The 17451-nt window shown below is 44.3% G+C and overlaps 1 long non-coding RNA gene across 1 annotated transcript in view; it reads right to left on the bottom strand.

Moving 5' to 3' along the window:
• LOC147017187 (uncharacterized) overlaps nucleotides 1-17451 on the bottom strand; it is a 102757-nt gene that overhangs the window by 30217 nt on the left and 55089 nt on the right. The window lies entirely within an intron of this gene.

The following is a 17451-nucleotide window of genomic DNA, read 5'->3' as shown; positions in this document are numbered from 1 at the left end:
ACAAATAAATAAATAATAAATAATAACTCGAACTGAAAGCGCAAAGCCAAGCACTTTAAAATGCAAACAAACCTTCATTTCCTCCAGCTTAACCTCACTGATGCTTGACTTCAATTGTATAAAGAGTCGAGAATGAGTAAATGGAACAAACCAAACCATAATTATAATGTAAAAACACTTTCACCGTATGCAGGGCCACAAAGAAGAAAAAGAAAAAAGAAGATGATGATGATATACAGGTGTACCTTTTTAAGGTGACACTCATGCAGCACAAAGATTAACCCTCACCGAGAGAAAGAGCATTTATCCATCAAAACTTTCAGAAAACCTACGAAGTTTCTTAACCAGTGGGGGTCTTGCACACAATTCCATTTCGAGGACACACACACACACACACACACAAAGTCTTGCACCTCGTGGAGATCTAATCTGGATCTAAAGTTGAATGCAAAGAATGTAAAGGCGTGACGCAGGACCCGGAGGCCTTTTTAATGGACCATGTCCATAAATCGGAGAGAAGCTTGTATGGATACAAAGGTGGCCAACATGAGAATCGTTCTATGAAACAGTTCTAAGGCCTTAAGTGACCTTGACCCTTTGGTCGCCTCGCAGAAGCAATTACCTTGCAAAATATATATATATATATATATATATATATATATATATATATATATATATATATATATATATATATATATATATATATATGGTGAGCTTGGGTTCCTATGATCCTGAGTTCAAATACGACTTGGCTGTTGAATTAATACCAGGTGAGGTTCGAACCCCCTGAGCTGCAGGACTCAGAGGAGATGCCCGACCTATTAGGCCACCAGGTCGGGTTAACATTTTGGCATTAAACATTGGTACGATCGATTCAATTCTCCCCGTTGAAACGAGAGTATAACACCCCCAATGACCTTCATCATAGGTTGTGGGTCCACCGGTCCACCACGCCCACCCCCTAACCTACATCCCCCTTCCCTATCGTTTACATACAATAGTGTTTTGTGATGGCCACGCAATGATTCAGAAGCATCAATATTTTAACTATCAATTTGCAAGGCATTAATGTTCAGGACATTAATTAGAGTATGACGTGTGCGGGTTAGAAATGTTTAGGCTTGTGATGGAAAAACAAATAATCAATAAAATAATTATTGCAAGGAGAAGTTTGGTGCATTCTGGATTGGTAAAGATCCTCACTTGTTGCGGGAGCTTCATGATCTGGCTTATTGGAATTCTACCATTGGAACCACAAACACATAAAAGTGCTCCACGTCACATTCGTGAATTTATTACATCGTTATATGTCGAGGTTTGAAAGTGCGGTGGGTTGGGTGTTATCAGCATGGAGGAAAAGGTTCAAGAGGAGCTTGGAATGATTACACTAGTTCAGTTCCTCTTCTCCCTTGTGTTACTGCAAACCTGGCAATCAATGAGACTTGTGCCGTTTTTGTGAAGATAATTGAAAATAAAACAATATTGAAGCTTTTAATCGTTGGAAGTCGTTGCGGCATATATAGTTCTTAGTAGATTTCAGATGCCATTGTGATGGCATTTAGCCGTCACAATGGCTGAATTTAATGCTTCATGGTGTAACACGTAGTCCCAACTTCAGAAAGCCTTGCCTTTGCGTCCAAGCACCCCCACCCCCAACGTCCACCACCTGCCCTACCCCCCATGAGTCAGCATTTTGGTGCAGGGGACAGGTTACCATGCAGTAAAATTGCTGCGGTGTTTTGATATGGCTCTCACCGCGGGCTGTATTGGCTGTTCTGCAAGTCTGCTCGGCTTTTGTTACCTGGATTACGTTAAGCCGGGCCTTGGGCAAAGTGCAGGCCATAACAGGGCTAGCGCTGGCCTGCTTAGCTCGAATCCTGAGCACGCTATAGGGTGTGAGAAAGGGTGTGGCGTTTCCCTTTTTCCCATGCATCAAAAAGGCACCTCTCGCGTTCTAGTTTCATCAAACATGTGTAAAACGGTCGTATTTGCATGTCCATGCCTGACAATTGCTTGGAGTCCTCGAGGTAAGCATGTGCAAATAAAAAGGTCCCTCCCTCATTTCAATCAAATTGAGTGCATCACTTTCCTTGGTAGGGATCGCCTACAAATCACTTTTGCTTTCACCAAATAACTCCAAAGAAACACCAAACGGTGGTTCAACCAGACCTGAACGTTAATATGCAGCTAAGCTAGATAATAACTACAACGACACTCAGTCAAGTGCACAACTCTGCCAGGCTGCACAGTATACGTTATGCATCCCACCGATCGGCTGGATCTGGATCCAGATCTTCACCAAGGTCGAATCAATTCTTCCTTATCACACCCCAACCTGGTCACCAAGTTTCATCTGAAGCAGTCCAGAGCTTTTTGAGATAGCGTACTACACTGTGTATCGTTTTTCGCCGTATGGGATGTCAATGTCAATGGGATGAAAATTGAGGATTTAGAAATTACACCGAAGTAGTTGCCCTTTGGCCTATGTTGACTTAAAATAATGTGGTTGAATTCAATGACCAAGTATGCAATTCTTCTTCAAATTTCAAGTCAATGGGATGAAAATTGACAATTTTAGAAATTTGGCCTTTGCAGACTTTTTGGCCTATGTTGACCTCAAAAATACTTGTGCATTGAATTCAGTGACCTAATATGCAAATACTCTTCAAATTTCAAGTAAATGGGATGAAAATTAAGGATTTTAGAAAGTTGTTGACCTTTGGCCTATGTTGACACTAGTTGTTGACCTTTGGTATATATTGACCTTTTGACCAATGTTGACCTCAAAAATAATTGGTGGTTGAATTCATTGACCAAATAGGAAACTTCTCTTTAAATTTCAAGTCAATCAGATGACAATTGACAATTTTAGAAATTTGGCCTATATCGACCTTTTGGCATATGTTGACCTCAAAAGTAATTGGTGTTTGAATTCAGTCACCCAATATGCAACTCTTCTTCTAATTTCAAGTCAATTGGATGAAAATTGAGGATTTTAGAAATCTGACCTAAGTTGTTGACCTTTGGACTATGTTGACCTTTTGACCTCAAAAACAACAGGTTTCTTGATTATGACAAACTCTACCAGGTGGTGAAGTTTTGTGAAGATCGGTTTCAAACTGCGACCTGCAGGCGATTGACATACAAACAAACAAAGAGACAAACAGATAAAATAAGAAAAAGATGGAGTGCAGAGCACAATACTTGCAAAATCCACCCCCTCTGTCCAAAGGTTGCCATGGATTCATCAAATTGTCCATTTAAATTTGTCAGGTCAAATTTATCTTTTGTCAAATTTGGTCAAATGACAAAAATCAAATTTGTCAGGTCAGGCCAGATCAGATCTGTGACTTGCTGCAGGTACCATGTAAACCTGTACTAACCTGTTCCATGGTCGGGTTGTCAGCAACTAAACCGTCTCCCCCACCAGGTTTTTTGGTGAGGAGGGTGTTTGGATATGGACACCCAGCAGGATTAAAAACAAAACCTGTCAAAGGGCGGAGGAGCTCCTTGTGAGCCAACGCCCATCCATATCTAGTACCCAACTGTGTCTGCGGACGTCCTCCTGCAGTTGGGTTACTTTTTTATTAGGAGGTTGGTGGCAGGATTTACATACACTCCGGCCACCGTAAAACCCTTCATTCCGCAAAACATTCTCGAAGCAATAAATAAAAATCTGAAAACCCACTCCATGGGAGTACCTTCTGTTCAGCTTCCCTTCGCAGGACAGCTCACGGGATGACAGGATTGGGGCAAAGCCTTCAGGACCCCCAATCTTTGATGATAGGAGGGAAACCACGGGGTAACATTCCTGGGTCAGATTGCGGGAGAGTGTGTCGGGGTGGTGCTGAGGTGTCGTCCACCAGACGGCGGTCTCCTTGGGTCAACCTGAGGCAGTCCCTTCGGGTGGGTGCCTGGAATGTCCTATCCCAAAAGAGAGGATGATCACCTGTCTCTGTTATCATCTGAGCTCAAGCGTTTGGACATCAGTATTGCAGCTCTCTCTAAGGTTCGGAGACCGGATTGTGGCGAGATCATGGTGAGTGGTTACACCTACTATTAGTCTGGTCACTCTGATGGTTATCATGCCCAAGGAGTTGCTGTAGTTGTGTCCAATAAGGTGACTCCAGTGATAATTGAGGAAACACCGGTAAACGAGGGTATTATGAGACTAAGGATTCGTCAGTCATTGGGTGTCATTTCCCTGGTCTCTGTTTATGCTCCAACTGAGACGAGTAACCTCACCGTGAAGGACGCATTCTACGCCACGCTCGAGTCTGTGGTTGACCAGTGCCCCAGGCAAGATACACTTCTCGTCTTGGGAGATTTCAATGCATCGACTGGAACTGATAGGGATGGTTATGAGACATGTGTTGGTCCCCATGGTTCTGGAACTGTGAACCGGAATAGCACTAAGTTCCTTGACTTTTCAAGAAGTCATGGACTTTGGGTGGCTGGTTCATGGTTTCAGCGCCCACAAGCTCATCGCTGGAGTTGGTATTCTAACGCTGGTCATGTGGCAAAGGAGATGACCATGTCCTCGTTGATGGTCGCTGGAAGATGATCCAGAATTGCAGGGTCTACCAGAGTGCTCAGTTCCTCAATACTGACCACCAGCTTGTTGTAGCAACTCTTAAGTTGCACCTTAAATCCAGGAGAATGGTACCATCCCAGCAGAGGCTGGATGTTGGCAAGCTCAAGGATGAGAGGGTAGCTGAAGAGTTTGCGAACAGGCTGAGTGGAGATTTGGAGGGTCTGGCTGCTTTGGGAGACCCTGAAGAGTCGTGGAGTGCCTTCAAGACCACCGTCCTTGATGTTGCCAGTGGATGTCTTGGAACTCACTGTCGGGCGAAGAAGAATTTTGTCTCTCAAGGGACACTGGATACCATTGACCAGAGTCACAGGGCCAGGCTGAATGGCAGAGCTGAGCTGTTCAGGGAGCTGAGGCGTAAAACTGTATGTGCGTAAGGGTGGACAAGGAGGCCTATGAGCGAGGAATCTGTGAGGGGGTAGATCATCACCTGTGGTCAAGTGATTCTCGTCCTGTATACAGGGGAACTTGTGCATTGTGTTCATCCAAGCCCATCCCTTGGTGCACTGCAGTTAGAGCAGAGAGTGGTAGGCCCTTGACAGAGGAGTTCGAAGTGAAGGCCCGCTGTGCCGGTTATTTTGAGCGGTTGTACCAGGCTGATCCGCCAGCTGTCGAGTTGGGAGTTGGACATCAGTTGTGTTACAATCCCTGTTGCTGACCATCTAATCAACTGTGGTCCACCTTCGTTTGTGGAAACAGGCTGCGGTGAACTGGTTGAAATGGGGTAAAGCTCCAGGAATCTGTGGCATCCATGCTGAACTTCTCAAGGCTGGTTGGAAATGCTGCAATTATATCATTACATGCAGTTCTGTGCTCTGCCTGGAACACAGGCATCATCCCAACTGACTGGAAAAGGGGCCTTGTTGTCCCTCTCTGGAAAGGTAAGGGTGATCGCCAAGACTGCAACACCTACCAAGGGGTGATGCTGCTCTCAGTTCCGGGCAAGGTCTTTGCTCAGGTAATTCTTGAGAGGGTTCACCACCATCTTCTTGAGCAACAGCATCCAGAGCAGTCAAGCCTTTCACCATTGAGGTCAACAATTGACCGTATCCTGGCTCTTCAGGTCCTCACCGAATGCAGCTGAGAATTTCGGCCGGAGCTGTTTGCAACCGATGTTCATGTCTGTAAAGCATTTGATTCAGTGAATCAGGAAAGCTCTCGAGGATTCTTGCACTTCGTGGGGTGCCACCAAAACTGATCGATCTGATGTCTGAACTATACTCTGGTACTGAGAGTGCTGTGAAGTGTGGTGGTACCATCTCTGACTTATTTTCAGTTGTTACTGGAGTGCGTCAAGGGTGTGTACTGGCCCCCACACTTTCCAGCACTTGTATGGACTGGATTCTGGGGAGGATTTCGAAGAGATCAAGCTGTGGTGCATCGTTTGGGAATGTCAAGATATCTGACCTTGATTTCGCAGATGATGCAGTCATCTTTGTGGAGACTTTAGACATCCTTTTGGGGGCCCTCGAGGTGCTGAATGAGGAGTCGGAGCCGCTGGGATTACGGATTTCCTGGGTCAAAACTAAGATCCATGCTTTCAATGACATCTTCGATGCTGCTGTCCTGTCTGTACCTGTTTGTTGTGAGGATGTTGAGGTCGTGGAGAGATTCACTTACCTTGGCAGTGATATTCATGTCTCTGCTGGCTGTGAGCCAGAGGTCAACAAACGTCTGGGTCGGGCATGGGGAGTCATGCATTCACTGGATCATGGGGTGTGGCGCTGCCGGTACCTGTGTGGGAGGACGAAAGTCCGAGTCTTCAGGTCATTTGTGCTTCCAGTCTTGCTCTATTGATGTGAGACTTGGACTCTAACCAGGGATCTGGGACAGAGACTTAATTCCTTTGGTACCAGTCTCTTCGGAGAATTCTTGGCTATTGTTGGTCGAACTCTGTGTCCAACGGGTGGTTGCTGAGAGAGACTCAAATGAGATTTGTTACCTGCATAGCCCATGAGCGTCAGCTGCGGCTGTATGTACACGTCGCTCATTTTCCTGACGCTGATCCTGCTCACCAGATTCTCTCAGCGATGGAGTCTCGTGAGTGGAGGAGGCCAATGGACCGACCACGTGCCTCGTGATTGCAGCAGGTTGATCAGAATCTCAAAGACATCGGGATGGGCCAGGCCTCTGTCTGGAGGATGGCCAGACGGAGGCCCCTGGAGTAGCTGTAGAAGGTGGACACAGCGACGTGCTGCTCTGGCTCATGCTCCCATACCTGACCTGACCTCTCCAAAGGTTGCCATGGATTCATCAAATTGTCCATTTCAATGAGATTCAAATTGACAACCTTAATCAAAGCTCAGGTTAATCGGATGATAATTGATTATTTTTTCAGATTGAAGTTGATGATTTTCGAAGTTTGACCTTGAGTTAACCTTTGACCTTGTGACCTCAAAATAGTTGCTTTTCCAATTCAGTGAAGGACTATGTACAAGTAAATGCTGTTCAACTTTCAAGTTAATAAGATGTAAATTGATGATTTTTCAAATATAAATTGATGATTTTAGAAGTTTGACCTTGAGTTGGCCTTTGACATTTTGACTTCAAAAATAGTTGGTTTCTCAATTCCGTGACTCAATCTGCAAATCTTGTTCAAATTTCAAGTCAATCGGATGAAAATGACGATTTTAGAAATATCATCTCAACATGACCTGTAAACTTTGACCTCAAAATCAATCGGCTTCTTAGTTGAGATTATCTCAACAAGTTGGTAAAGTTTCATCATGATTGGTTTTGAATTGTAACCTGTAAGCGATTGACAGACAAATAAGAAGAAGATGTCGTGCGGAGCACGATACTTGCAAAGTCCATGAAACAGAATTGACCTCAAAAATAATTGGCTGGTTGAATTCAGTGACCTGGTCGGCAAATCCTCTTCAAATTTCAAGTCAATGAAATGAAAATTGAGGATTTTAGAAATACCACCTGAGTTGTTAACCTTAGGTTTAAGTTGACCTTTTGGTAAATGTTGACCTCAATCTCCATAGAAACACATATTTGGTCATGGTCAATGTTGACCGCACCATGGCCATCCACATTCCAAATTCCCAACCAAACCAGTACTGATATCACATCAGTGGCACAACCGTACCCTCAGCCAATGATGCTACCCCGCAGCCTTGTACTTCAAATGAACAAAGAAGATTCCCTTGGTTGTTGTGCCCAACTGATGCCCACTGCCTCAATTCTAGTTGATTCTCTTTTGAAGTTCTCCCACCATTGCTGTTCCTTGAGGGCCTAGTTTTTGTATACAAAACATGAAAAGATGCCGAATGTATTAGTGTAATAAATTCTGGCAGGACATTAAAAAGAATAAACTATTCAATTGACAAGTATTTTGTTTGTAATCCCTTCTCTGTGCACGTTTTTATTCATAACAGGTGCATGTTATGACAGGTAGCTGTCTCATTTGAGCTGTCTCACCTGGTTTTGTTTCCCGACTCGATTGCTGCTTCACAGGCAGCACATTGCATTTCAAATCGGCCGACCCTCGAATGGACGTTCATTTAGGGATTGGCTGGTCTGAAGGCATTAGCTTGTGAACCTTCAAGATCCCACGGTGTGAAGAAAGACCTGACGGAGAGTAGGTGAGCTATCGTTGGCGTGCTGATCATATTCCAAAAAGGTCCCAAACTAACCTACAGGGGGACACTGTGTCAGCAGCGCAACAGTGCTCCTCAGCAATGACGCAAACCAACGACACCAAGCACTGCATGCAAGATAAGAAGAAGTCAATAGAATATCAACCGTGCTAATCTCTGGATTTGGTTCAGATTGACCATTGTCGTGGTTGTGAATTTTGTGAGTGATCATTCAACGAAACATTGTTTCACCACATTTTCGATTTTCTCAGGACCATTGTCTTCCTGGGAGATCAGGAGTGTAAGCAGGGTATCTTTCATTTCGTGTCTATCACCAAAACACCAATGAGGAAACGTCAGTGGGTCTTAAACTCGAACTAACCCTCCACCCTGCTTAACTGTAGATGCTGCACATTGATTGACTATAATAGTGGGGCAACTTAGCTAAATATAGCATAACAATTGTACATTTTGTTAGGAAAGCACTAAATTTGGCACACTAGTAGCCTTTCATATTATTAACAGATTTGGATATTGGGCCATCTCAAATTCAGCCGCTGATGGCTGTGGCAGCCATTTTCCACTGCCATCAAAAATTTTGAGATGGCCCAATATCCAAATCTGTTCATAATATGAAAGGCTACTAGTGTGCCAAATTTAGTGCTTTCCTAACAAAATGTACAATTGTTATGCTAAGTTGCCCCACTATAATATCATTCTCCTCTCCACTCTCTAAGAAAAACTGTGAATCATTGTTGCTGAACAATTCGAGGTTGGATTAATCTGGAAGGAGCACATGTCACGAACTTTGCTCATCTCGCCGTTTTGTGGTCAAAAACCCCCCATTTCACCCTCTAACTTTGGTTTCCTATTCTCAGCAATGGAATCTGAGCAACGACTCATACATTTTGAAACCACTTTGTACAAATGTCTATCTAATTGTTCTCAAGGTAACAATCATACCTGTGCTTAAAAGCAAGGTTGTTGGCAAGATCTGTTCTTGACCGTTATATATTCTGTAAAGAGCACACCATTTAAAAAAAAAATTCTATACATGATCGATGCTCATGGAAGAGCTAGAACAGAATGGAATGGAACAAGATGGAAATGGGGACACACCAACAGCAGAGAGGAAGGGGTGAGAGTGAGATCAAGGGGAGTGGGAGAAGTACATTCATGGGGCACAGAACAAGCTGCACAGAAGCTGAATGAAACACAGCAAGAAAAGGAAGGGGATAGCGGCGATGAAAAAGAAAAGAAACCGACGGACAACTAACGAATAAAAAGAGGTGAGAGAGAGGGGAGGGAATAATCACAATAACCTGGAAACGGGGTGCGCTTAGGAATGGGGTCATTTGCTGGGGTAGAAAAGATCATGGGGATGGTATGGGGGATGACCTGAGGTAGAGGTGAACAGCTTTCTTGAAATCACAGAACATCACTCTTATTCCAGTCTCACATATCAGATTTAGAGTCTTGCCGACAGTTCCTCCTGAAACATGGAGTTTTGTCGGAATCTTTCACATGGAGTATCCAAACTCAGCACAAACTTTGATCTCCACATGCTTGTCATAAGGTATTGGAGTCCTGGAGGACTTGAGGGACTGTGGACTGGAGACAACATCCCTCACAAGGAACTTCAAGGTAGGAGAAGGCCATTAGACCCACCAGAGCCCATGCAATGTTTGCCAACCTATAGTCCATGCTCTATCCTATAAAAATGCTAAATATTGTGTTATGTGCTCAAGGCCTTTGATAAATTGAGACATTACATGTTAAGCTGTAGCGTATCAGTCCCAAGTCTGACAAGTTCGTGCACCATTTTTACAGTTGTTGGCTCATAATGAATATTGCACGTCTCTGTGGGCAATTCAAATCAAACCTGGACTTTTGCCTGAAAAAAAGGCAGAGATATTTACTCAATACCTCTGTTGCTGGTAATCAGTACTCATAATCATGTTCCTTACTTTAATTCAGGTGGTGGAAAATCAAGACGTTGGCGAGTGAGAAAACGAGGAGGACCGACCGAACGGCAAATAATTGTAAAATGTCTGGTCAGCAAAAACATGAAGCCAGTTGAAATTTTCAAAGAAATGACTACAGAGTTTGCTCCTGATTGCACGTCAATGTTCTATACAAGCTGAATGATTACTATATAGTCCAGGTCCAATTTGAACCATCCAAAGATCATATGAAGGACAGTTGTCAGGACGTTAGTGCATGACGTAAGGTTTGAAACTGCGCCTTCTGCTCTTGAGTTAAGGCTTCATTCACAGGAGCCTCCAAACTCTAAAAACTTTTGAGGAAATTAGCTTTTGCACTCGATCTTCTTGTTGTTTGTTTTCGTATGGAGCTTGTAGCTGCCTGGGTGCATCGTTTTCTGGAGGTGCTGATGCAGTGCCCCTGTTACCAGTAAGCTTGTACCCATTTCAGCAACCTCAGAAGGATGAGAGGCTGAATCAACCCACCTGGTGTTATTTCAATGACACAACAGCGACTCAAACTCAACACCCTAAGATCTTAAGCCAGCCACCTTAACCGTTTAAGCCAACACCAAGCTTACCTGATCAGTGAAAACAATGTACCGCATTAAAGAGAAGTAGTTATCATTGAAACTATGACTAGGTAAAGCTCGATGTTGCAGGATATTTGCATTAATTAATCAATCAGGCGTTCTTAGAATGGAGCAAAGCACATCCTCGAGGGGATGCAAGGTTCAAGCCATTGATGGAGTAGGAAGGCAAATGAGTGTCAGCTACGGGTAAGTTTTAGCATGTGTGGGGTTGGAGGTTGGAATACCCGATTTTTGTTGATTCTTCATGTTGATACACTAATAGATTTGTATACTTTTTTGCATGCAATATCGAGGCTGACTGAGGAGTGAGAACATTGAAAAGATCAGGACGTAACAGAACAAAAGGGGCAGCAGAGAGAGAGGGGGGGGATACACACCGACAGCAGAACAGCAGGGATGGGGGACAATATTTCCGAGGTTATTTGCAGCTAATGCATGTGTAATGGGTGCATGCTGTAGTTACAAATCATACAATAATATCCGGCATCGTAACATCATCCGGTACATCATTGATATCCAATAAGTGGGGACGTTCATAAAGGTTTGTACAAACGAGATGTTCACATAGTCCAAGAAACACAAACGTTTATTATTTCTGAATATACTAGGAGATGTAATTAGTAAGGAAATATTTTCCTTATAGAGTATATATACCTAACTATTGGAAAAAAAAAAGGTTTTCGCATTTATTGGACTCGCTTAATATCTTGCTTGTACAACTTCTTGTACCTCCCTCATGAGTGTCCTACACACAGACAAATATTGTAAAACGTAGATGAAACACAATGTCAATGTACACTCAATGTTCACAGTGAAAACATTGTGCAAGAGAGAAGTGAAGAACTGCATGCCTGGACAATCAAATGGCAGAGTCACTCCAGAAACGATTGATGGTGACATCTCGATTGACTTCACGAGCACCATGAGGTCACTGAGACGCTGCTCGGCCATGCTAATACACAGGCAAGCTTCTAACCGGAGGAGCACTTGTAAGAAGAAGGCATGACCAGGAGATTTACAATCAGGTGATAAATGGAGCTCATTTGTTAATTTTTCTTTTTTTACAGCGAAATGTCCTACCGAAGACCATTACAGAATCCCTCGCCTTTCCTCAGCATCCCTCGCTTAATCTTGCGGCTCTGACATCTTTGGAATGTCCAGGATAGGGCAGAGGCACCAGGCTGTCTCACCCTTAACTCGTCATACATGTGATACAATTGATTTCCTTCGTATCAATGTTTTCACAGCTGCTTCCAAACAATGAATAGCACTTCCAGTTTTTAAATCTTCAATCCGTTCCATTAAATGCATGGTAAGATCCAGATAAAAGGCAACGTTGAGATAAAACAAGGATACTTTTGGAAACTGGTTAAAAGTTTCCTCGTTTCTCATGCTTTCAAGTTATGAACTTGAACTTGAGACTATAATCCTCACAGTTAGAGATATTGATGTTGCAATGTTTACGTCCTCCAGTTGGAGATATAAGGGGTGTAGCTTGGTGGTAGAGTGAATGAAGCCATTCTACATTGCTCTCCTTGGTATGAGTTACCATGGCTGCTCGCGAGAAATTTCTACACCCTATTACGGAGTGACAAACTTGTCCAGAATTGGCTTTTAACCACAAAAAAAACATTCACAACTCATCATAAACACATTGACATGCTGTCAAGACTATGGACCTCCACCACAGAACAAGAGGGAGCCAAATAATTTTTTTTTTTTCTTTTCAAAACATTTCGGAGTCAAAAACATGACTTCTATTCCAATGGCATCAAGAAACTCACCCACCTCTTGGAAGAATGTGACACCGAATGGAAATTACGTGGAAAAGCAAAAGCTTTTTTTGGCAAGGTTTGACTTTCACAAAAGTAATTGTGCTCATACGGTGTAAATTTTCTGCTCGGTTAGACCACCGTGTCGTGTTGCTCACGAATGCTTCACTTGCATGAAATCGCAAAGTGCCATTTGTTGGCTTAACAGCTCTGCAACACCAAACGATTTATCCAGGCCAAGAAGAGAAAAAGACTCACACTCACCTGGGTCACCTGTCCTTGTGTCGGTCGAATCGTTGGTGGCGTTTGTGGACTTCACGCGGAGGTCCGAAAACCCCCTCCGACTCCTTTCATTGTGAAGTAGGGGAAAATGGGGGTGCATATTGGGACATCCTCTATGTGCAGATATTCTTTACCAATTATACTAGGTGCCAGTGTTGGCATTTCTTTAATCAAAGAAAATGTAATTTTGAATGGCCGAGAAGAGCCGTGAGAGGGGATACCGCAATAAACCTCACTTTCCCCCAACGCATTGGAATTAAGTTTCCAAAATGTAAAACCAAACTTCCACATCACCTCTTCTACAATAACATAAGTCTAAGAAGAGCCAAATTGGCTAAAGATTATTCACCTACACTAAGGGGAGCTAGGTTAAAGTATCTGTCCGGGTGTTTTGCATGAAACAGAAAGGTGATGATTTTCACCGTGATGCGCCAAATAAATAAATGTACTCATTTAGGTTATTTAAATTGGGAATTATTAAAATGTAAGTGAGTTCATTGCAAAAGTATTTACCTCCCGCATTAAACGATGTTAATTTATCCTTTACTACAGGAATGTACAGCCATTGGTTCCACAATTTAAATGTCAAGTAAAACTTCAGAATTTAGCTGAACGTTTTATTAACAAACAGTAAGATTACCGACTACAATGGATTAACAAGACGCGTTTTAACTTCGTGAGAATCAACTGAAATTATGTTTTTTCTTCTAAGTTTCCTGGTGGTTAATAAACCCACTCACCACCCCCTTTTTGTGCAACCACAGGATGTTGAGAAGTGAATTGATCGTTTCACGTTGTTTACTCATTGGATGTCTTGTTGCATGGGGGGGACCTTGAAACATGATACTACTCTTGGAGAGGTGAAGATCAGTGTGAACTCTGAACGACGAGGACAACTCGTTTTAAAGAAACTTCCTAAAAATGTGGAAAGGATTTTAAAATGAAGTGTTGAAATTGTGTTTGAAGTTGAAACTATTTGTGATTTTGGAGTAGTTTTGAAGACGATGTAAATTTTTTAACTGGTGAAAAAATTTGGAGGCTTTCAGACGCCCCACACCCCCGCGTCCCTTCCCCCGCTCTACCCCCCAACTTACCCCCGGCCTACCAGGCACTGAAATACCGAATGATTATGTTCAAAACTGACAACGCTGCTATTCATATGCATGAGATGAGCAGTAAACAGCGAGTTTGGCACCCAACACAGACAAAAAGGATGATACCGTCACAAAAGCCCTCATCCCTTAAAGCAAATATTCTGGAGAGTCGCAACAGCAGGCATCTGGAGGCTCTTCCCTGCCCTGAGACGGGGGGGGGGGGGAGTCCAAAGAGCTGAAATTTGATCCCACCGAGGAAAGAACAGCAAGTTAGTGTACAAGAGATTGAAAGAGACGTCAGTAATTGTGTGTGTGTGTGTGTGTGTGTGTGTGTGTGTGTGTGTGTGTGTGTGTGTGTGTGTGTGTGTGTGTGTGTGTGTGTGTGTGTGTGTGTGTGTGTGTGTGTGTGTGTGTGTGTGTGTGTGTTTATACGTGGTAAATTTGTTATCTTGTAAGCCTACAGATCTTTGGGAGACTGAGTCGAATGGGTTCAAACCGTTGTAGAATAGTACTCAGGGGATACTAGAGTCGATATTTTAAAGATGTCCAAGCAATTGTAATATCTGATCTGATATACCACGCTCTGCGTTACTGTTACAGAGCTTTGGTTCTGCTGAAGTAGTTTTTTGGACTGGGTCATGATGGTCAGGTTGCCATCCCTCTCTCAGCAGTAGTTTGGACAGGAATTTATAATTTGTTCATGGTGCTGGTGATAGCCCCTTTAACATCTACCAACTAATGCCTGCAGACTGAAAACCAGTAAAACATTATTCTGAGGAACTGGCACACACACACACACACACACACACACACACACACACACACACACACACACACACACACACACACACACACACACACACATATACATATATATTGTTGCGAATTCTGGCCCGTCCGGCGTGCGATCGGCCGCTTGACTCGAATGGCGGCCGCCTCGCCCACCGGAACGGACAATTCAGTCGTGACCCTCCGGGAACTACTGCCCGGAGCCAGTCACGGGTGGGGGCTTAACCTCACCACAACCCAGTCCGCATTCTACCCGCACGAAATAGGGTCCGATCGCCGAATGGTCGATTTACCTAAGTACTCGCGCGAGTAGCATACCGAGGAGTTGTACCACGCCACAGGTCGACTCCGGACAAGAACCGCTTAAGCGGCTTGTTCTGTGCTGCAGAGATAACCGAGCGGAGTTATCGGCAACCTCGACGGTTCAGATTATTTATCAGGCGTTTTAAACCCACTATCAATCCCTTACGTGATGCAAGATGGAGATTCAACAAAAGGAAGGAGACGAAGCAAAGTGGGAAACAATTCAACAAGCAAGCACTTTATTTATTTACACACACACAGACAAGCATGTATTCACAGTCAAGACAAGATGCAACAAAAGCAAAAGCAATACGACCGAATAAAAGGGCAATTATTTACAACACTTAAACAGTTCTACTTGTCGGGACTCGGCGCCACACCACTCATTCAAAAAGCAAAGGAAAGAAAGCCACCCTCACAGGCAAGGAGGCAGACAGGTCCGTGGACCAAATGTGCCTGAAACCTGGAGGAGCGACCAGGTCCATGAGACCGAGAAGGTCTTACCCGCGTCATCGTGACGCGATGGCAGGCAAGCCGCAATGTCCGCACCGCTGCGCCCCGACTCCGTGCCCTCTCCGGCGTGCTCTGCGCAAGCAGTTTGGTTGGCACCACATTTAGAGTGGGGGAGGAACGGGCCCCCCCCCGGCACTATCTCAGCGCGGATGGGGGGGGGAATTGCTGATGCTCAGGGTCGGGAGAGGGGAATGGCTGGCTGGCTTGGACCCCGCGACGAGACGGCACAAACGATGAGACGAGCGACCCCCACACTGTGACCTCGATGCCGACCGCCGTCTTCAATCGACCCGAACTCCCGTCTTCACTCGCCCTGACCAGCCGCCTTCACTCGACCCGAACTCGAACTCTTCACTCGACCCGAACTCCCGTCTTCACTCGACCCGAACTCCCGTCTTCACTCGCCCCGACCAGCCACGATCATCTCCTCACCATCTTCACCACAACCGCGTGAAGCCAGTGATTCCAAACACATCCGTGTGAAGATGGTGATTCCTAACACGGCCGTGTTTGACGGCAAGATCGGATCAAAACGGCGAAAGGGGCGGAGCCAGCCGGGGGTGAAGGGTCAAAGGTGAAAGAGCGAAGCCCCAGGGGCTATAAAGGGCCGCATTCGCTCGCCATTAATCAGAACGGGTTGGAGAATGAGTTGGAGAACGAGTTGGAGAACGAGTGGGAGTTGGAGAGAGGAGCTGGAAAGAGGCGCTGGTGTGGTGGAGTCGGGAAGAGCGCTTGGAGAGAGCGTTCGCGTTCGCGCTGCGCTGGTGTGGTGGAGTTGCAGTTGGTGTGGGGAGCTGGAGATTTCGGAGGTTGGAGTGCGGGCAGAGACACCGAGGGTCGCCGAACCAGGACCCAGCGAGTCACTTCAAGAGGGTGGCCAGGTTGCCCGCTCGGTCTCTCGAAGCCCTTTGGTCATCCTGGCTCCGAGCAAATTATAAAGGCTCACGAGCCCGGTTCTTCCTTTCTTTCTTGGGTTTTGCATGAAAGTCTGTAATGCCTTGCCCATAAGTAACAAACTGATTAAGTGCATGTACATTACATAATAGACATCGGCTGTAGGTTTTTGCTTGTGTCATTTTCCCCATTCCCCCCCCCCTCCCAATCATTGCATTGCTTGCATGCCTGTGTTGAAATAAATGTCCCCATTTTTTAATGTCACCTGCTCGTTGCGTCCCTTCCTACGTTGACTGCCATGGAGCATTCGGAATAATTAGCTGGCTGATTATAAGCCGATTAAACGTACATCGGGTCCAACGGGACTTGGCGATATAAAACCGCTCGGCAATCGCAAACGGAACAAGCTGCTTAAGCGGCTCGTTTTCGTGCAGGCTCCGTCGAGGTATAAACTCCCGGCATTTCTGTCCGTGTGAATAATTAGGTACATCGACAATTCGGCGATCGACCCTGTAGCAAGTGGACAGAAGAGTTGGCTGGTTTATGGTGTGTTAAAAACACCCGTAGCTGGATTTCGGCGTTGATCCGGAAGCTACGACCAAATTGCCACGTTCAGTGGGCGCGTGCGGCCGCAATTGAGCATAAAGGCGGTCGTCCGCACGCCGGAGTGGCGAAAATCCACAACAATATATTTATTTATTATATATATATATATATATATATATATATATATATATATATATATATATATATATATATATATATATATATATATATATATATATATATATATATAAAACCTAAAAAGTCTACATCCCCTTTCAAAATTTTCATCTTTTGGTGCCTTATAGCCTGAAATGAAATTGCATTAAATCAGACTTTTTCCACCTTTATTTACACACCATAACCCACAACTTCCGAGTGAAAAACAAATTCAACACATTTCAGAAAATTCATTAAAAATACAAAACGAGAATATCTTGATTGGATAAGTGTATATCCCCCTGAGTTAATAATACTTAATGGAAGAACCTTTGACAGCAATTATAGCTGT

The sequence above is a fragment of the Eptatretus burgeri genome, chromosome 11, assembly GCF_056783735.1.
Source record: "Eptatretus burgeri isolate ZD-2024b chromosome 11, Ebu_testis_v1, whole genome shotgun sequence".
In the NCBI taxonomy this organism is placed as follows: domain Eukaryota; kingdom Metazoa; phylum Chordata; class Myxini; order Myxiniformes; family Myxinidae; genus Eptatretus; species Eptatretus burgeri.
This window is presented reverse-complemented; position numbering and strand designations above follow the sequence as displayed.